Source organism: Podarcis raffonei, chromosome 16 (genome assembly GCF_027172205.1).
Source record: "Podarcis raffonei isolate rPodRaf1 chromosome 16, rPodRaf1.pri, whole genome shotgun sequence".
Lineage (NCBI taxonomy): Eukaryota > Metazoa > Chordata > Lepidosauria > Squamata > Lacertidae > Podarcis > Podarcis raffonei.
Window position 1 is genome coordinate 4,575,118 of NC_070617.1, and position 21,283 is coordinate 4,596,400.

Here is a 21,283-nt window from a genome sequence, read left to right on the forward strand (position 1 = left end):
AACATCCATAGAGGTAAACACCAGGTCCAAGGCATGTCCGCGGCTATGGGTTGGGCCAGACTTATTCAGGGACAGCCCCATGGAGGCCATGCTTTCCACGAAGTCCCGAGCGGCCCCTTGTAAGGTCGTGTCGGCATGGATGTTAAAATCCCCTAGGACGACCAAGCTAGGTGTCTCCAGGAGGACATCCGCCACGACCTGAAGCAGCTCGGGCAGGGCATCCTTGGTGCAGCGGGGAGGTCGGTACACCAAAAGGAATCCTGTACTGCCCCTATTGCCCAACTTCCAGAACATGCACTCGGAAAACTGGGTCTTCCCAATAGGACGCCTGGTGCAAACTAATGACTTCCTAAAAATCACTGCAACCCCCCCTCCCCGCCCACATGACCTGGGTTGCTGTGCGTAAGAGAAACCTGGTGGACAAGCAGCGGCAAGGACAGGCCCATCTGCTTCATCCAACCAAGTCTCTGTTACACATGCCAGGTCAAGTCCTCCATCCATGATCAAGTCATGGATGGCAGTGGTCTTATGAATCATTGACCTGGCATTGCACAGCAGCACCTTCAGGTCATGTGGGTATCCCTTGCTGATTCTAGTATCCATCCGGTCAGGACCAGACCCGGAGGCAGGAATAGTCCTCAGACAACGACTAAACCTGCCCCCTCTGTAATGACGTGGTCTAGTCTTAGCGTAACTCCTCCTCCTACCCGTGATCACTGAGATCGGTTGCCCCAGTGCATCCCCCGCTGTGGAACATGCCCCAGCCATTTTGTGGGCTGGGGCCCACTCCCTGGCAGCCCTGACCCCTCCCCCTAAGAACAAAATAACACCTTAAACAAACAAACAAAACCAATAAAACAATACAAACACAAAAATAATAATGTAAAAAATTACAAAAACATCAAAATAAAAAAAAAATTCCCCAAGCCCAACCAAACATCCATCCCACCCCCACCCGCCACATACAAAAAATCCAAAAGAAAAATTTTAAAAACATTTTAAAACCACTCTAAAAACACTCTGTGCCCCCCTGGCAGTAACAACTGTCCTGGTGAGGCCTGTCAAAAGCGATGACAACCTGAGACAGCATCTTAAAAAGCAGAGACATCACCTTGCTAACAAAGGCCCGTATAGTTAAAGCCATGATTTTCCCAGTAGTGATGTATGGGAGTGAGAGCTGGACTATAAAGAAGGCTGACCGCTGAAGAATTGATTCTTTTGAATTCTGGTGCGGGAGGAGACTCTTGAGAGTCCCATGGACTGCAAGAAGATCAAACCTCCATTCTGAAGGAAACCAGCCCTGAGTGCTCACTGGAAGGACAGATCCTGAAGCTGAGGCTCCAAGACTTTGGCCACCTCAGGAGAAGAGAAGACTCCCTGGAAAAGACCCTGATGTTGGGAAAGATTGAGGGCACAAGGAGAAGGGGACGACAGAGGACGAGATGGTGGGACAGTGTTCTCGAAGCTACCAGCATGAGTTTGGCCAAACTGCGGGAGGCAGTGGAAGACAGGAGTGCCTGGTGTGCTCTGGTCCAGGGGGTCACAAAGAGTCGGACACGACTGAACAACTAAACAACAAGATGCAACCTTAAACACATTTTACTTACAAAGCAAAACGAAATTATATCAATTTAACCTACAATTTCTTTTGAATTCTCCACCATCTGCAATCTAAAATCAGATTGAGTTGGTATTGGCCCAAGGCAATGAATACTCCACCTTTTCTGGAATCCAAAAACTGAAAAACACAACACGCCCAAATCAGACACTGTTTTAATCAACTTAATTGCACTTGTGCCTTAATTCCAGCTTTGGCCCAGGGACATGCTTCCTGCATTTCAGGGACACAATCGCCCCCCCCCCCCGGAAAAAGCACCCCTGGCACACGAACATTTCAGCAAGTGATGTGGTTTTTAAGGCGAAATGCAGTTGGTCTGGGGTGGAGGACTTTGTTGTTGTTTACATCCATGGAAAGTAGCTTTTAAAATCCCTCTTGGAAAAAATATGTCGCCTGGGTACCTTGAGGACATGGCCGCATCCCCACCCCACCCCGTGCTAATCCGTTCAGCAGGGGCCGAGTGGGCGCAGGCCACAGGTTGGCAGGATCTTGGCAAGGAGCCTAGGAAAGTGAAGGTTGATGGGTAAATCAGATGGGATTGTTTGCAAACAAATGGCCCTCTCCAAGCAAGGCTGCCCTCGGCAGCAGCAAGGCGAACGAAGAACAGAAGCAGAAATCTTTTCACCCAGGAAGTCAAGAAGGGGGGGGGAAGGGGCTATCTTTTGACCTTCTAATGACCTTCTAAGGATGACAATTAGCCGGTCCTAAGGCTTTTAATTATTGCTGCATTTCAACCAGTTTGCAAGCACAGCCTAGGAGAAGAAGGAGCAGGCGATGAATTCGACTCAGCTCGCGTTTCAAAGCAAATCCACCAAATTTGCACTTCCCAAAATACTGAGAATCAGAACGCGGTGGGGGTTTTTCTTGGCGGGGTGTGGATATATTAGGGGGAAGTGCACATATAAATTAATATAATAGTGAAAATAAAACACAAAACGCATTATATCAGGGGGGACGGCTTGCAAAAATGTGTTTGTGGGGAGAAATTTGCACTGCGAGTCCTACATCTGAGGGGGTTGGACGAAATGACTTTTGGAATCGTTTCCAATCCTAAAGTTTCGTGATTCTATGGAAATGCAGAAGAATTTTCAAGAGGCTTTGGGGAAGACTAGCTTAGAATAGAGGAGGAGGAGGAAACAGGGATTAATAGGAGATTTTAGGGCTGTCCTAAAAAATAGCTCCCAAAAGCACGCACGCTCTCTCTCTCTCTCTCTATATATATATATAAGCTGAACAATATGGCAAGCCTAAACAATGAGGACTAGGAGTTTGACACTGATTCTGCGCATGCTGCCTCAGTTTACAGAAAGGTGTTTTAAAAAGGGAGAGTTGATAACCAGAGGAAGGGAGAAAGAGAGGAGATATATTTCCCTCTGTTTCCCAGCACTCGAGGACAAGATTTGGCATGCAGCGGTTAGGACAGGCAGACATCCCAGTGGAATTAAAACACCCAGCCAAAGGAACAGATGAAGGCAGATGTTTTCACATCCAAAACCGTGAGACAAATCACAGATCAGTTTTGGACACGGTCAGCTATCCAAAAACCCTCTTTGAAAAAGGAGCAATTAAAAGCACCCCTCGAAGCTGCCAAGATGGCTGGTGTTGGGGAATATTTTGTATTTTTTTGGAAGTGTGGGGAAACCCTGAAGGAACAACTGGGCCTCACTCACTCCCTGTGCAAGAATATTTTGGAAGGCAAGTGCAGGATCTTGGCCTCAGGAGATGACAAGACCTCAACTGAAATGGCAAGGTCTGCTCAAATCAGGTAATGCTTCCCTCTGCGCTCCCCACCCCACAAAAATCAAATCAAATATAATATCTAATATAATTACCAAGCCAAGTTCAAGGTGCTCTTATTAGTATATAGAGCCATTGACAAGTTGGGACCAGTTTTTCTGCAAGGTGCCCAGCTGACTGGCAGAACAGGTGCTGCTACAGGTACCATTATTATACCTGTTCTGCATTTGGAAGAACTTGATATTTTTGTGTAACTTTGGAACTCCCTGCCTATTGACACCAGGCAGGCGCCTTCGCTTGTGAATAGGTAAAGGTAAAGGGACCCCTGACCATTAGGTCCTGTCGTGGCCGACTCTGGGGTTGCGGCGCTCATCTCGCTTTATTGGCCGAGGGAGCCGGTGTACAGCTTCCGGGTCATGTGGCCAGCATGACTAAGACGCTTCTGGCGAACCAGAGCAGCGCACGGAAACGCTGTTTACCTTCCTTCTGCAGCGGTACCTATTTATCTACTTGCACTGGTGTGCTTTCGAACTGCTAGGTTGGCAGGAGCAGGGACCGAGCAACGGGAGCTCACCCCGTCACGGGGATTCGAACTGCCGACCTTCTGATCGGCAAGCCCTAGGCTCTGTGGTTTAACCTAGAGTGCCACCCGCGTCAATAACAACGTTTTCTGTGGTTTATTGCTGCAGATCATGACGCGAGTAAAAAGGTTGGCCTAACTTAATATGGCAGGAGATTCCCCATTTTGAACTTCCTTGACCCCGGTACCAGTCTTATCTCAAAGGTACCCTGAAGAATCCTGAGCTCCTAATACCTTGTATAAAGATCAGCGCTCGTAATCTAGTTACCAGTAAAATCTAATCAACACCTCCTGTTAGGAATGGCTGCTCCACAGGCAAAAGGAAAAAGCAAACGAGGACAACCAGTTTTCGCTGACTGCTATTATATACCTTCAACTTTTCATGGAGCGGAATAAACAAAATGAGAAACGGGCAGGGAACTCTGGAAAGAGACAACAGAATTATTGGAATTAAGAGGAATCGCTCATCTCATGCCCCCCCTTCTCCATTAGAACGCATTGGCTAAAATTAGTACAAAAATCCTAATGGTTAGTTAGCTCTCTCCATGCTGCGACAAGGAACTTAGTCAGCGCTCTCAACGAATCCCACATCCTAAAACTCTTGTGCATGAACACTTGTGAGTGCTGGACACGCATTTGAGTTCAGACACATACTTTGTAACACACTGAATTTTTTCCGGTGCCTGCTAAAAAACGTTTTTTGTTTAGGCAAGCCTAAACAAGCCTCAAGCTGCTTGGAAATTTGAAGCAAGTTTTTAAGTATACAGTTATTTTAACTGTTTCTAAAGTCTTTCAAAAAAGTATAATGTTACTTTAACTGTTTTTAAAGTCTTGAATTATTCTTTCCCCTCCCTCTGGTAATTTTATTGTTGTATCTTTTTCCCAAACCCCTTGAAGTTGTTGTTTTCTTACAACCTAGCAGAGCATTTTTTAAAATAAATAAATAGAAGAAATATTTAGCCAACTGCTAAAATAATATAAAAAAGGATGACTATTTATAACGACAAAATAATGTGCTGTATCCAGAGTGGCAATGAGCAATGTGTCCCATCATCGCAAGGATTTCTCTGTACAACAGGCTTTTCCTCTCCCCTTAAATCTGCTCTTCGGGTTCCCCATACCCTCTGGAGCAAATTGGAGAGGGTGCATAGTTTTTAATTTTTCCCTTTTCTTGCGAGGAATCCTATTGAGAATAAGGGGATTTCCCTTTTTAAAAAAGGGAAACGTTGACAGCTATGAGAGGGTGAAAACCCCGAGGAGCAGAGCGTGTGAAAGTCCCACAGGGAAACACAAATCATGACATTTTCTTTTCCTGCCCAAAGGGAACTTTCTTTCACATTCGTCGCCCCGCCCACTTCTGCCTCTGGCCCCGCCCACCATTGCCACATGGCCCTTGGGAGATTGCCCAATATGGCTGGGAAAAGGTTCCCCATCAAGGAGGACTGCTCCCATAAAAGAGGACACCCACGCACCCTGATTTGGATCATGGTGGAAGGTTACATCCTGGCACGGGAGATTGTGAAGCAAAAAGACCTTGTTATGTACTGACTTGAGTAGGATCCAAAATGAAGCAGTCTGATTGGTCCTAGAATAGGATTCAGAATGCAGCAGTCTGATTGGTCCTAGAACAATGGGATTCAGAATGCAGCAGTCTGATTGGTCCTAGAACAATAGGATTCAGAATTCACCAGTCTGATTGGTCCTAGAACAATAGGACCCAGAATGCAGCAGTCTGATTGGTCCACAGGAGCGACCCAATCCAGCTCCAGGTGGAAGGGAATCCGCAACCTGATTGGCCCACAGGAGAATCCCGGAATTAGCAAATCATGTGGGGCCCATTGTGTAAATAATGTATATAAAGCAGACATTCTGGGGGTACTTCCATTCCTCCTCAACCACTATGAGCTGAATAAAGAGCATGAAATCCACTCTCGACTATGAGTATATTTCAGACCTCTTTGTGGGGGGAGTAGCAACCAAAAATAATGGTGCTCCTGAGGACATGCAGAGTGCCTGCTGTTCTTCACTGGAGGAATAAACGTGGGACAAGGGAGGACAACTGTATCAGGCTAGAATCCCCAGAGACTTGTCAGCCTCTGAAGGCTTGTGTGTTTGTGTTTGTGTGTGTGTGTACACACACACACACACACACACAGAGTGAGGGGCAAAAGTATTTGATCCCCGGCTAAATTTGCCAGTTTGCCCTCTGACGAAGAAATGACCAGTCCATAATTTTAATAGTAGGTTTATTGTAGCTGTGAGAGACAGAATAACAACAGAAAAAACCCCAAAAACCCAGAAGACAAAAGTCACAGCTACAATAAACCTACCATTAAAATTATGGACTGGTCGTTGCTTCGTCAGAGGGCAAACGGGCAAATTTAGCAGGGGATCAAATACTTTCCCCCCACCTCACTGTATATATTTAAACTAAGCTAAACTCCTGAACTTCAGCTTTGCAGAAAGGGGAAAGGAAAAAAAGGCTGAACCAGCGTAAGTTCTTCCTCCTCTTGGCTTGGACAGTTACAGTAACATTCCCCTCGTATTACTTCACCCGAAGGAGCAGAAATCGTTTAGCTGTTTGGCCGGGGTGTTTGGAAAAGAACGGAGCGCTCTCGTTCCTTGGGAAATAAAAGAGCAGCGAGCCGAGGGGAACTTGAAAGCCAAGGTTAAACACACCACACCATTCCCTCTCTGAGGGAGCGGGCCAACTCAACACCCCACCCCGCCCTTCTGCGATTTGGCAAGCAGCTTGCGAGTGCAGAGGTCGCGCTTCAGAGCGATCAAGAGACTAGTCCCTGGGGACACTGTTCCTTCGAAAAGCACATCACAAAGAGGCCTAAACTTCCGTCCTCTCTTATATAGGCACGCACCCTAGTTGCCACCTGGGTGCCCTTTAAGTTCCCAATTTTGACCTGTATAGAATCACAAATTTTAAATTTTTTTTTTAGTTTAGAAGGGGCACCCCTGAGGTCATCCAATCAAACCCGCAAGGGATTCTGGTGGCAACAGGGATCTAGCATCTCTTTCAGGGGATCTCTGGCTTGTGTATCAGGGCTCCCCATTTTATAAATAATAATAATAATATTTTTTTATTTATATCCTGCCCTCCCCAGCTGAAGCCGGGCTCAGGGCGGCTAACAACAATAAAATAATACAACATTCTAACATCATTCCATTATAAAATTAATTGAAATCAAATTGATGGCAACCATTGGGCTAGAGTTCTGTGAAGATTGTCAAAGGCTTGGTGGAACAGCTCCGTCTTGCAGGCCCTGCGGAAAGATGTCAAGTCCCGCAGGGCCCTAGTCTCTTGTGACAGAGCGTTCCACCAGATCGGGGCCACTACTGAAAAAGCCCTGGCTCTGAATGAGGCCAGCCTAACCTCCCTGTGGCCCGGGACCTTCAAGATATTTTTATTTGAAGACCGTAAGGTCCTCCATGGGACATACCAGGAGAGGCAGTCCCGTAGGTACGAGGGTCCTAGGCCGTATAGGGCTTTAAAGGTTAAAACCAGCACCTTAAACCTGATCCTGTACTCCACCGGGAGCCAGTGCAGCTGGTATAGCACCGGGTGAATGTGATCCCGCAGCGAGGACCCCATAAGGAGTCTCGCCGTGGCATTCTGCACCCGCTGGAGTTTCTGGGCCAGTCTCAAGGGCAGCCCCACGTAGATCGAGTTACAATAATCCAGTCTGGAGGTGACCATCGCGTGGATCACAGTGGCTGGATCACGGCGAGAGAGGTAAGGAGTCAACTGCTTAGCTTGGCGGAGATGAAAAAATGCCGCCTTTGTTATAGCTGCAATCTGCGCCTAATTTGGATCAGGGTGGAAGGTTGCATCCTGGCACAGGTGATTTTGAACCAAGCCCACCTGCCAATCCCCTAAAAGCACCTATGATGCCAGGTGTGGACAGGTAAAAAGGAAGTCTGAAAGCAGCAACAACAACCGGCTGATAATCAGCAGTCTAGAAACTCCTGAAGTCCTGACAATCAGCTGATTGGGGCTGACAAAACCTCAGCTTCTGAAATTCCCCTTGATCAGCATATCAATCGAACTTCAAAGGACAGTGCAGGCCTTTGAAGTCCCGACCACATCAAAGCTCCACATCACCTGCCAAGTATTGTGATGCCCATAGTGGTGTAGGGCAGTTCTCCTCCACTGCTATGTTTAAGCATCCCCAGCAAAGGACAGCCCACCACGTCCTGAGGCAGACAGTTCCACAGATGAACAGCTTTCCCCATGAAGATCAAGCTTCTAGTCCACATGGTCACAAAAGCAGGCTCAAAAGGGCATGAAAACAGAAAGAATCAGCTGGCAAACTGAGCTGTTCAGCTGTAACTAGAAAAAAAACCCAATGCAAATGTGTGCCATTTAGTTTAATATATGCAAGCTGCAAAATCTGGATTTTCCTTGTGCAGTATTTGGGGGAAACCCGGGAGCAGGAGGTTTGAGTTTTGAGCACAAAGACCATCTGCATACCATGCCCCCGAAACAGACATAACTCAGATGCAATGGCCTGAATAATCTATGCAAATTAAGCTCATTTGGGCATAATTTATTTCGCTCACCATGAGGGGGGGGAGGGCAAGATGCTGCAAAGACCACCAAGGACCCTGACACCTTGCAACTCAAAGCCCTGGTCACCCTTAACCGAGCTTCAGAACCTAAGAAGAGCCTGCAGGATCCGACCAAAGGGGTCCAGCATTGTGTTCTCACCGTGGCCAACCAGGTGGGAAATCTGATAGCAGGATTCGAACACAAGAGCAACTCTCCCCTCCTGCAGTTTCCAGCAATCAATCAAAGCGATAAAAGGGCACCTCTTGGATGCAGCGTGGATGTCCCAGCACTGAACAATGGCCCTCTATCTAAAAATAAAGTAAGGTTCCAGTCCTCATGTTTCTGAAGAAAGATACCTTCTGCATGCAAACCAGTTTCTCTACCGCTGAAAGGTCCTGTCCTCTCCCAATGCCACATTTCTCAAACTTGTTTTCAACTGGGTGGGGGGCATTTCCTGAGCACCCCCCACTGACCCCTCAAGCCACCGTTTCCTTGGCTCACAGGAGCCGAAAATGTTTGCATGGGGATAGAAGCGTAGTGCTGGAGAGTTGGAGAAGACCACAAGCGCCATTTAGCTCACCTCCCTGCAATGCAGGAATCTTTTGCTCTGCGTGGCACTCGAACCCGTGACCCATGAGATTAAGGGTCTCCTATTCCGCTGGAGGGACACGGTGGCGCTGTGGGTTAAACCACAGATCCTAGGACTTGCCAATCAGAAGGTCGGCGGTTCGAATCCCCGCGACGGGCTGAGCTCCCGTTGCTCGGTCCCTGCTCCTGCCAACCTAGCAGTTCAAAAGCACGTCAAAGTGCAAGTAGATAAATAGGTACCACTCCGGCGGGAAGGTAAACGGCGCTTCCATGCGCTGCTCTGATTCGCCAGAAGCGGCTTAGTCATGCTGGTCACATGACCTGGAAGCTGTACGCCGGCTCCCTTGGCCAATAAAGCGAGATGAGTGCCGCAACCCCAGAGTCGGTCACGACTGGACCTAATGGTCAGGGGTCCCTTTACCTTTACCTTTATTCTGCTGGCAAGGCTGCTCTGGGTGAATGGGGGCAGCCGGCAGCCTGGAGGTTGAACGCTCGGTCAATTGCATTTGCACCCCACCTCCAAGGTGGCATGTGTGGTTCTCCCCTTCATCATTTAGCCCCCACAACAACCCTGCGAGGCAGGTTGGGCTGAGAGGCAGTGACTGGCCGCCCCACTCCAAGGTCACACCCAGTGCACTTTGCGGCCGAGTGAGGATTCGAACTCATGTCTGCCTAGTCCGACCCTCTGACAGACGCGTCCTGCTGGCGATGGGGAGAGGGCCTGCGAATCTGGCGCAGCCTGGGTGGCTCGGTCTCCAGCCTGGTGTATTATGGGATGTTGAAGACCCCCTCTTCCTCCAGGTGCAGGAGATACCCCCCCCCAAGACACCTGCTCCAGAACTCGGGATCTCTGCCAGAACGAGCGGCTGATGAGCTGGGAGGAATTACGCCACAAGAAGTCTTAAAAAGCAAAATTTGGAACGGAGAGCCTTCGGAGAGGCTCCGATCCGTGCTCCTCGCTCGGCTGGAACATTCCAGCTCATCCTGTCGTCCTTGGGGAGCCAAGCTTTGCCGACCTACGCAGGGAATGAGGAGTTTTTTGGGGTGGAGGCGTCCAGGCCGGCTGACAGAGCTCACCTCCGTTGGTCACGCTTTGGTGTGACGGCTACCGAGGGACCCCAGAAGACCGGCGTCGACGTTCGGAGGAGGAGGAGGAAGAAGCCAGCAGGACACGGCCTTTCTCTGAAGGGACTTGCCAGCTAGGCCAGAGGTCTTGGCAAGCGACGTCTCCTCCCCACGCGGATCGCATCCCTTGGCAAATGCCTTTCTCATACTTGCGCCACTGCGATCCTGCCAGGGCGCGGCAATTCCCTGGAATTTGAGGTCCCTTTTGGGAGGAAAAAAGAGCCTTGCCTCAAAATGGAAGTGGGGAGTTTGGGAAAAGGTTCAGGAAAGGGCAAGCCGATCCGTCAAGTGCTTGGGGCTTCTTAATTTGGAGAAAAGGCGAGCGAGAGGCAGCAGGATGGAAGTTTTGGAAATTATGCATGGAAAGTGGAAAAAGAGAGAAGTTTTCTTCCTCTCTCTTAGCACTAGAATTCGTGGGCATCCAATGCAGCTGATCATGGAAGATTCACATAATAATAATAATAATAATAATAATAATAATAATAATAATAATTTTATTTATACCCTGCCCTCCCCGGCCAGAGCTGGGCTCAGGGCGGCTAACACCAATAAAATTCACAGTAAAAACATAATGCGGGGAAAGAGGGGCGGGGGACAATTTAAAATACAGGATAAAATGCAATTTAAAATGCAGCCTCATTTTAAAGTAGCTGATAAATCAAGACCATAAGGGGAGGGAAACACAGGCGTCAGACCAAGTCCAACCAAAAGGCCAGGCGGAACAGCTCCGTCTTGCAGGCCCTGCGGAAAGATGTCAGGTCCTGCAGGGCCCTAGTCTCTTGTGACAGAGCGTTCCACCACGGCGGGGCCAGCGCTGAAAAGGCCCTGGCCCTAGTTGAGACCAGTCTAACCTCCTTGAGGCTTGGGACCTCCAAAGTGTTGTTATTTGTGGACCTTAAGGTCCTCCGTGGGGCATACCAGGAGAGGAGGTCCCGTAGGTACATGGGTCATAGGTAAAAGAAAGTCCTTTACACAGCGCATAGCTGAACTGTGGAACTCACTTCCACAGGAGCCATTGACTGCTACCAGCTTGGATTCCCTCCCGCCTTGAATGCTGGAATGAGGTCTGTGGAAATGTCTATTGCCTTCCTGGAGGTACATCAGGCGAGAGGCGGAGCCCTGTGGGTCAAGGGGCGGGGCTTCTGTTTTTGGATCTGACTCAGCATTTCCGGGGGGGGGGGACCTGAGTCATGTTTTCTGCCCAGCTTACCACTGTGTGCTCACTGAAGGAGGGGGGGGGGATAGCAGACATAAGGCTCCATTCCTTTAACAGCTGCTGAGCAGGCAGAAACGCAACAGGTGGCGCTTGTTCAAGCACACATATTTATTTAAGGCACGGTGCTTTCGCACAAAAGGTGTGCTGTTGGATCAATGTCTTTTCTTAAATAATAATAATAAAAACTTGATGAAAGATTAAGGTGCCGGGGTAAAAATCTGGTTTTGGAAAGGACGTCAGGAAGAGAGTCACAATCGGTTTGGTGTGCTTCGTTTTTTTAGCTCCTGCGAAAAGAGATCTCCTTTCTTTTCCGTGCTAGCTTCAAGCTGACACAGGAAAGGGATTTAAAAGGGTTTGCGCGCAGGATTAGGGCCTAAAATAAAAGGTTGGGGTCTTAACCCTTGGAAGGCTGGTGCTTTCCGGAGCCCACCAGCCTGTGGGAGAAGGAATTAATACAGGCATTCAGTCTCTCTCTCTCTTGCAAAAAAGAATATATATATATTTTAAATCTTGAAGAAACCTTGAGAGTTGCAGAGGTGTCCCAACCCACACCATTCTAGCCTTTTCAGATGTGGGAGCTGCCTTTAAAAACATGGAACAGGATTGTCTTCAGACGGCTAGGGGGTCGGATAATGCCGTACCCTCCAATATTTATCCAATGAAAATAGGGACATCCTCAGGGAAAGCGGGGCATTCTGGGATCAAATCAGAAACCTTCTCTAAATCAGGGACGTCCCTGGAAAATAGGAACACTTGGAGGGTCTGAGAAATGTGTTTTCTTCCTCTCTCGTAACACTAGAATTTGTGGATGTTAAAATAAAGTATTTCGTGCGGCAGGGGACGCGGGTGGCGCTGTGGGTAAAACCTCAGCGCCTAGGACTTGCCGATCGCATGGTCGGCGGTTCAAATCCCTGCAGCGGGGTGCGCTCCTGTCGTTCGGTCCCAGTGCCTGCCAACCTAGCAGTTCGAAAGCACCTCCGGGTGCAAGTAGATAAATAGGGACCGCTTACCAGCGGGAAGGTAAACGGCGTTCCGTGTGCTGCGCTGGCTCGCCAGATGCAGCTTGTCACGCTGGACATGTGGCCCAGAAGTGTCTGCGGACAGCGCTGGCTCCCGGCCTATAGAGTGAGATGAGCGCACAACCCTAGAGTCTGGCAAGACTGGCCCATACGGGCAGGGGTACCTTTACCTTTTATTTCGTGCGGCATGGAACTTTGGAACTCCCTCCCACAGGATACAGTAATAGTTGCACACCTATTCGGCTTTAAAAGAGGATTATACCAATTTGCGGAGGAAGAGAGGGCTATTGATGGCTACTAGTCTTGATGGCTATTCTCTGCCTCCTCAGTTGGAGAGACATCACCTTGCTGACAAAGGTCCGTATAGTTAAAGCTCTGGTTTTCCAGTAGTGATGTATGGAAGTGAGAGCTGGACCATAAAGAAGGCTGGTCGCCGAAGAATTGATGCTTTTGAATTCTGGTGCTGGAGGAGACTCTGGAGAGTCTCATGGACTGCAAGAAGATCAAACCTCTCCATTCTGAAGGAAATCAGCCCTGAGTGCTCACTGGAAGGACAGATCCTGAAGCTGAGGCTCCAAGACTTTGGCCACCTCATGAGAAGAGAAGACTCCCTGGAAAAGACCCTGATGTTGGGAAAGATGGAGGGCACAAGGAGAAGGGGACGACAGAGGACCAGATGGTGGGACAGTGTTCTCGAAGCTACCAGCATGAGTTTGACCAGACTGTGGGAGGCAGTGGAAGACAGGAGTGCCTGGCGTGCTCTGGTCCAGGGGGTCACGAAGAGGCGGACACAACTAAACGACTAAACAACAACAAATGCTGCTGAATCCCAGTTGTTGAAAGCCACAGTGGGGAAAGGGCTCTTGTGATGGGATTTCCCAGTTGCGGGTTTTCCGGGCATCCGGGTGGCCTCTGTGAGAACAGGATGCCGGTCTATGTAGGTCATTGGCCTTGATCCAGCAGGCTCGTTTTATGTTCTAATGGAACCTCCAGGTCCAGAGGCAGTCTATCTGCGTTCCTAGGTTTCTTAAGGGCATTCGGCTCCCGTGAGAGCAGGAGGCTAGGCTATACGGGCCATTGGCCTTGATCCAGCAGGGCTTCTTCTTACGTTCTCATGGCGGGGCCAAGAAACGTTCTGAGTGAGCCTGTGATTCTCTTTTCCACCGCTCAACAATTCCTGCAGATGGGAGGCTCCCCGTCCAGCTGTGATTGTCCATCTGTTCATTGTTAACCGATGAAGCAATGAGGGCTGTTCTTTCGCTCTCCGTCGAGGGAAAGGGAGAATTTCGAGCGCTCTTCATCGCTGCTGCTGCGCTCTAAAGGAAGGCTTGAGGACCAGCCAAAGCTTCCTTCCCCGTAGGGACCGGACGGCGCGAATGCAAACAGTGGTAGGGCACGGGTGTGAATCGAGGGTTAAGCAACCTAATGCAGCAGCAAACTTCAGAGAGGATGGAGAAGGGAAAGGAATATTCTTTGTTACAGAGCAACTGGCAAGCACACAGAGAGAGACCCATGGCCAATGTAATGAGTAATGGTTTCTCCCATGTAAATACACACACAGACAAAATTGGGTCAAAACCATCCCTTCCCTTTGGCTGGGGCGCAGCAGTAAGAGTTCTGTCATTTCACGTGCATGGAAATGTCAAATACACTCCAGGGCTTTTGACTTGCCTAGTCACCAGTGGTGACTCAGCAATGGCTACAAGCGACCAGGCCATTTATAATTAAATAATAATAATAATAATAATAATAATAATAATAATAATAATATCTATATACCACCCTATACCTGCAGGTCTCAGGGTGGTTGCAACACAAAATCACAATATAAAAACACAAAACGCACAATAAAAACATGTTTTAAAAGGGCATTGAATGTCAATCAGCCAAAAGCCTAGTTAAAGAGGAACAGTTTTTACCTGGTGCCTAAAGGTGTATAAGGAAGGTGCCAGCCGAACCTCCCCGGAGAGAGCATTCCACAAATTTTAAAAATTTCCCCATTATTATTATTATTAATATTTTGCAAGCTAGAAGAGAGTTGGCCCTTTTAAATTTCTGCTTTTGGGGAACAAATCTCTTCAATGTCATACAAGTTTTTCCTCCCCAGACCTTGCAGTCAAAGAACTTGATCCTAAGGCTGTGGTGCAGAAACCTCTTCATATATTCATAATAACCAACAACACACACATAACAAATCTTGTCCGGGAACTTATTTCTGGCACTGCTTGTTGATGCACAGACAGAAAGAACCTGAAGCAACCTGAGGACACAAAACAGGAACAAGGTAGAAACAGCAATCTGGATGACCATATGGTCCAAAACATTCGGAAACCAAGGCGCAGCTTCCGATTGGGTCGCGATTCGCCGCTTCTGCACATGCGCGTGATGTCATTTTGACCGGCTGCACATGCACGAGCGGCGAAACCCGGAAGTAACGCGTTCCGTTACTTCCAGGTCGCCGCAGAGCGCAACCCGAAAACGCTCAACCTGAAGCAACTTCAGCTTGAGGTACAGGTAAAGGTAAAGGGACCCCTGACCATCAGGTCCAGTCGTGGCCGACTCTGGGGTTGCGGCACTCATCTCGCTTTATTGGCCGAGGGAGCCAGCGTACAGCTTCCGGGTCATGTGGCCAGCATGACTAAGCCAATTCTGGTGAACCAGTGCAGCGTTTACCTTCATGACAGAGCGGTACCTATTTATCTACTTGCACTTTGACATGCTTTCGAACTGCTAGGTTGGCAGGAGCTGGGACCGAGCAATGGGAGCTCACCCCGTCGCGGGGATTCGAACCCCCGACCTTCTGATCGGCAAGTCCTAGGCTCTGTGGTTTAACCCACAGCACCACCCACGTCCCTTGCCTCAGGTATAACTGAGGTATAACTGTATAATTGGTTACAGTTATGCCTGAGGTATAACTGTAACCAATTGTGTTGGAGACGCTGTTTTCATCTTCTCCTTGATTCTTTCCTCTCTGTCCAACATACAGACACCCACTGGGCTTTTCTGCCTGTGCTCCCTAAATCACCCTGCTGCACCTGGGCAGGTCTCTCCAAAGGCTTGCTCATCCCTTCAGGCGACAGACACCCAGGGAGGCTGCGAAAAGGGGAGGCAAGCAATTCTTCCACTGCGTCGCAACTGCTTTCAACGTGTCAGCCAAACACACACACCCTGGCTCTGCACCAGGGTGGTTTTTTTTATACCTGGAAAACATTACCCATCTTTTCCCTCCCCTCCCCTCCTGCAACCTGGAACTGAACTCTTTTTTATTATTATTGCCAACAGTTGTGCTGGAAGAGACAGCACGCCGCTTGCAAACCGTGACAAACTGCTCAGCCACTACCGGGCGGTGGTAAGGTGGTTTGCGGATAATGCCGGAAGTAATTCCATAAATGAATTGGAAAAATACTGCTGGTTTAGAAGCCCATAGCTCGTTTCTGATTCTCCAAACTGTGCATCAGGCAAGCAAATCATCCCTTATATCATTTCTCTGTCTTCACCGTCACTATATCTATGGTGCAGGGATGAATGACTTCAGGATTTGGCCCCAGAACCTGTGCCAGGACTCAGTCCTGAGCTGTTATATTGGTTAGTTCCTCTAGGCATATTTAGAGTGCTAATCCATCAGTTCCTGAAGTAGCAGCAATCAGGCTGCACAAACCAGTGGATAAGTTTTTCAGCGCAGACATCAATCTAGAAGGGCCATGTTTGCTTCTGCAAAATTAACAACCTCTAGGGCAAATACAGGAAGTTTCAAGGGAATCTCTGGCAAGAGTTTTTGAAATGAGCAACAGCTCAATGATTCTAGCCACAATTCAGGGACAGCAGCAAGTCGCCTCTGAAGGACTCGTGCAAAGGAGAGACCCTCAGGCTTGTGGCTCGCCATTGTTCCCTATGAAAATTCAACCAGATTTCTGGTTGAAAAGCAGATTCCTTCTATGCCACATTTGTGTTACAGCTGTGATGAGGACCTATTGGCAAGGCTCTGTGACATCAACAATACACCTCCCTAACCAGTCTGCAAAAGGAGGGTGTGTGGTGGCCTGTGTGTGATTCAAAACAAAGGATAGAAATATATATATGTACTACGGAACTGCTCAGCATAACAAACGCCATGTCCGCACAACTTGCATTTAAACATATGGCTTCCCCAAAGAATCCAGGTTGCTGTGGTTGACTCCTCATTGAGCTACAATTCCCAGCACCCTTAACAAACTAAAGTTCCCAGGATTTCCATGTGGTGAGCATGTTGCCAAAGATTCAAGGGCTACATTTCTAGAACAATCACGGCCTGCACTGCTTAAAAGCTGGGAGAGTCGTCCTTAACTTCAGCAATGTTAAGCGGCGAAACAAACACACATAAGGAATGTTGGTCTTGGACCCTTTTCTCAGTGTTGATATATCACTTTTCTACGTGCGTTGTACACTCCAGCATGGCAGCCAAAGCTTCTCTCTGGGCAAAATCCCACAGCCAAACATATATGCTGCAATTATATACAAAAAGCCTGGAACTGCTAAAACATCTAATCCCGAAACGCCCTCGGAGCTCAAGGAATTCGCCGCCACAGTGCTAGGTTCTTGAGTGATCTCCCGCCAAGCCACAAAGCCACAGATACCCGTGAAAGATTTTCGATTCTCCTTTAAAACAAAACACACACAAGACAGGCAGACAAAAGGCTTTTGATATAAGTAGGAGCTTGGCGGATGGGGCGGCGCTGGGAAGGCTCAATCTGGGAGGCCCTCCCCCAGAAGGGAATTCCAGAGTGGCAGGAATCATCGTGGAAAATCACCGGCTTGATCTCGTTTGCGTAACGAGATGGGAAGGGGCAGGTAGGTGAAGGAAGGCCACCAGACTACACGAGACCTCACCCCTCCATCTCATGCAGAACCACCCCTCTGTCTTGGGCCAGACCCATTCTGTTGCCTATGTTCTGGTAATCCCTAGGCTAGATTACTGCAAGACGTTTTACGCGGGGCTGCCCCTGAGGACGGTTCGGAAACTTCAGCGGGTGCAGAATTCGGTTGCTCACCAGGGCAAGATGGTTTGAGCATATTGCACCGATCCTGGTTCGACTGCACTGGCTGCCAATTAGTTTCTGGGCCCAATTCAAAGTGCTGGTTTTGACCTCTTATGAGGCTCCGGACCCCAGTACTAGGGTTGGCATATGAGATTTCAAAGGCAGAATTGACATCCGTTGGGAATTTCTGGAAAGCGGCGCTTTTTGTAAGAAAAGCTCAACAACTTTGGGGATTCCCTAAAAAAAGCTCAGCTATTGAAACACCCCACACAATACTTCAAGAACCGCCTCTCCCCATATAAAACCAACCCAGACCCTCATATCTTCTGAAGTCCTTCTTTGTGTGCCTTCTCCACAAGAGGTCTGGAGGGCAACAGCAGGGCCTTTTCTGTAGTGGCTCCCCACTTGTGAAATGCTCTTCCGAGGAAGGCGCACCTGATGCCTTCATTACTTAGGTGCCGGGGGAAAACATTCCTCTTCTCCCAAGCCTTTGGCGAACAATCTCTAGCCTTTTAAACTGTATTCTTTTCATTTGTTATTATGACTTACATACTTTTGCGTTTTCATATTGTAAACCGCCCACTGATTTTTGGATGAAGGGCAGTATAGAAATTTAATAAATAAAAAATAAACTACATTCAGAATCATCTCTCAGACTTTGACCATGCTTGTTCAGAACCCCTCCTTTGACTTTGGCCACACCCATTTAGAACTTCCCCTGTCTTTGGCCGCACCCATTTAGAATTGCCCCTGTCTTTGGCCACACCCATTAGAACTTCCCCTGTCTTTGGCCACACCCATTTAGAACTGCCCCTGTCTTTGGCCACACCCATTTAGAATTGCCCCTGTCTTTGGCCACACCCATTTAGAACTTCCCCTGTTTTTGGCCACACCCATTTAGAATTGCCCCTGTCTTTGGTCACACCCATTCAGAACCATGCCTCCATCTCTAGCCTTTATGGCTTTACACATCAGGAGTAAAACCGCAATTTTGGCTCAGTTAGTGACCAGTGAGTGGCCTGCTCCCTTAGGACTTGCTGAATTCGGCAGGGCTGACTTTTGAGTAAACACGCATGGAAATTGCACTATGCAATCACTTAAGCCAGCTGGGTCGGCCCCAAGACCTTGTTAACATGATATTGCTGGTGGTAAACAGTCTTTCTCACAAACACAAACCCCGTTGCTTTCTTCCACAGAGCCATTGGATGAAAAGAATGCCAAATATTTGTTTGTGTGTGTGTGTCCCCCCCTCCAGCTCTGAAAAAGGGATAGTTAATAATGGAGCCTTTGACAACAGGAAGCGGTTAAATGCAAGCAGACACGCTTCCTCTTTGCTCAGCCGGATTGGGCCCAGATAGTCAGGTGTATCCCAGAACCTCAAATTTCAGGTCCCAAACCTGAGATCTAGGGGCAGCCGCTGGAGACACAAATGCTAAAAGATCGGAAAGCTTTCGCAATGGCTTTTAAAATAAATCCGTTGCAAATAAGAATATTTTATTTTAAAAATGGTTTGCAAAGTGATGCTGGAAATGGTTCAAAAGAAACTTAAGAAAGGCTGGCGGGGAGGGGAATGCGAAGCCGAGATAAAGTGGCAGGTTCACCCAACTCTTTCTTAAAGGTAAAGGTAAAGGGACCCCTGACCATTAGGTCCAGTTGTGACTGACTCTGGGGTTGCGCGCTCATCTCACTCTATAGGCCGAGGGAGCCGGCGTACAGCTTCTGGGTCATGTGGCCAGCATGACTAAGCCGCTTCTGGCGAACCAGAGCAGCGCATGGAAACGCCGTTTACCTTCCCACCGGAGCGGTACCTATTTATCTACTTGCACTTTGACGTGCTTTCGAACTGCTAGCTGGGCAGGAGCAGGGACCGAGCAACGGGAGCTCATCCCGTCGCAGGGATTTGAACCGCCAACCTTCTGATCAGCAAGTCCTGGGCTCTGTGGTTTAACCCACAGCGCCACCTGTGTCAACTCTTTATTAGAGAGATTTTTATACGGCCCTTTAAAGACTCGATAGATGAGTGAAACCTCCAGGTGCAGTGGCAGTCTATCTCTACAGCACTGGGGAACAGGGGGGGGAAATACGATGAGGGAAGGGAGCTGCTTTCCTGCTTTCCTTGTGAGATTCTTGGAATCGTCCGGCTGACCATCACCCGAAGCCTCGCTCTGGGCTCAGCGAACACCAGCGATCCAGCAGTTCTTGGATTCTTATATAAGAATGCAAGTACTGTACGCAAACGTCTCCACCTACTTTCTCAGGCTTGGATGGAAAAGTACTTGGGGGGGGGGAGAGGACGCACCCCCTCACACACACATATTAAAATCAGCTGCTTTAGGCTTTCCAAAGCTCTGAGGAATGTCATTCTCTCCCCTATCAGGTTACTAACCTCTGGCGATCAGAGGAGAGACAATGGTAACGAGAGCACACCATTTGACAAGGCGCTATAAAAAGGGGGCTTTTGAAAAAATAGAAAACTCAGTTGGCAGAGTGCACAATTCGCTCGCGAAAAGTTCGCAAGTTCTGTTCCCGTAATCTCCAGGTGACAACTCTCTGCCTGAAACCTTGGAGATAGTGTTGGTAATATTGAGTTCTAGGTAGGGCCTGATTCTCTGCAAAATAAAATAAATAAAAATAGGCCATTTCCTCTCTCCCTAAAAGGGCAGCTCGGTTTGGGAAGATCTGCATGCGATACGACTACCTACATTACAAGCCCGCCGTCACCGTTCATCTGCCACACTGAACTCCTTCCCCACATTTATCTCTCTTTTTTAAGCATTCTCTGTCGTGGGTGGTCCGAAGCCAAAATTATTCAAAACGCAGAGGCACGAGGAACAAGGGGGTGGGGAGGACGGAAGGAACGAAAGAAAGAAGAAAGTCTCATTGATTTAAATCGGAAAGATTTGACTCGCCCTCTGAAGCCAACAGGACTTAAATTGTCCTGAGCCACTGCTGGATCGCACCCAAACTATTTCCAAACCACGATGTCATCGCAAGACATGAACGGAGCCCCCTTCTCTCCCCGCAACCCAGTTTTAAAAACTTTGACATAAAGTTAAAACACTCCACAGTGGCAACCACCACCATTGCTGATGGGGTGAATTCGGCCCTGGATATCATTTCGGTCTGACTCCTCAGAAGACTGTACCTCTGAGCATCTGCAGAGTGCTCTCCCCAACTGCAAAACAAACCACAATCACCCTGCACTTTCTCAACCACAGGGTTGACCTCAGCCACCTTTTCCTTGCCCCAAATTTAAATCAAGCGGGTAAATAAATAAAACCACAATTGATTTTTTTTCTTTTTTCTTTTTTTGCTTAGTTAAAAGTGCACTAACCTCCTGGCCATCGGTCTGGAGTCAAGAGCTGAGTTCAGAAAAACAGCAGAGGCAGGTAACGTCTTGGCTGTAGGATGGACAGATGGACGCCTGTCTTTTTAAATGTGCAGGTGATCTAGCGGAAGGAACATAGATAGATGAAGAGGAAGAGTCAAAATTTTGAGGAAGCCGAAGGCGGAAAATTCAGGAAGGCTGTCAAGAGAGGAATAGCGTGTCTCCAAGGTGGGAAGAGACACAAGCTTAGATTTTGAAAGGGGGTCAGGAAAGGAAAGTTAACCTCAGACAAGGATGTCGACACTGAAGTGAGAGAACAGGGAAATGGACATTTCAGTAGATAGCTCCAGACCTAGACGAGTAGAAGAGAGAATAACAGATTGGCTCCGTAGGAATTACCAACACCACAGAGCAAAGCTTAGGATTAAAGACCCCAGGGAGCCTGGTCTAGGGAGTGACAAATCAGTCCCATTTCGCTCATTTCGCCAGTCTTAAA

The 21,283-nt window shown here is 48.3% G+C and overlaps 1 protein-coding gene across 2 annotated transcripts in view; it reads right to left on the reverse strand.

The window, feature by feature from the left end:
* Nucleotides 1-21,283, reverse strand: part of ADAMTSL4 (ADAMTS like 4) — an 86,284-nt gene that overhangs the window by 63,277 nt on the left and 1,724 nt on the right. The window contains exon 2 of one of the 2 annotated variants that reach the window (XM_053369900.1): nt 20,794-20,908. The exons of the other annotated variant lie outside the window; for it this stretch is intronic. The gene's annotated coding sequence lies outside the window, so the exon portion shown is untranslated. The remainder of the gene's footprint in view (nt 1-20,793; nt 20,909-21,283) is intronic. 2 annotated transcript variants of the gene reach the window in all.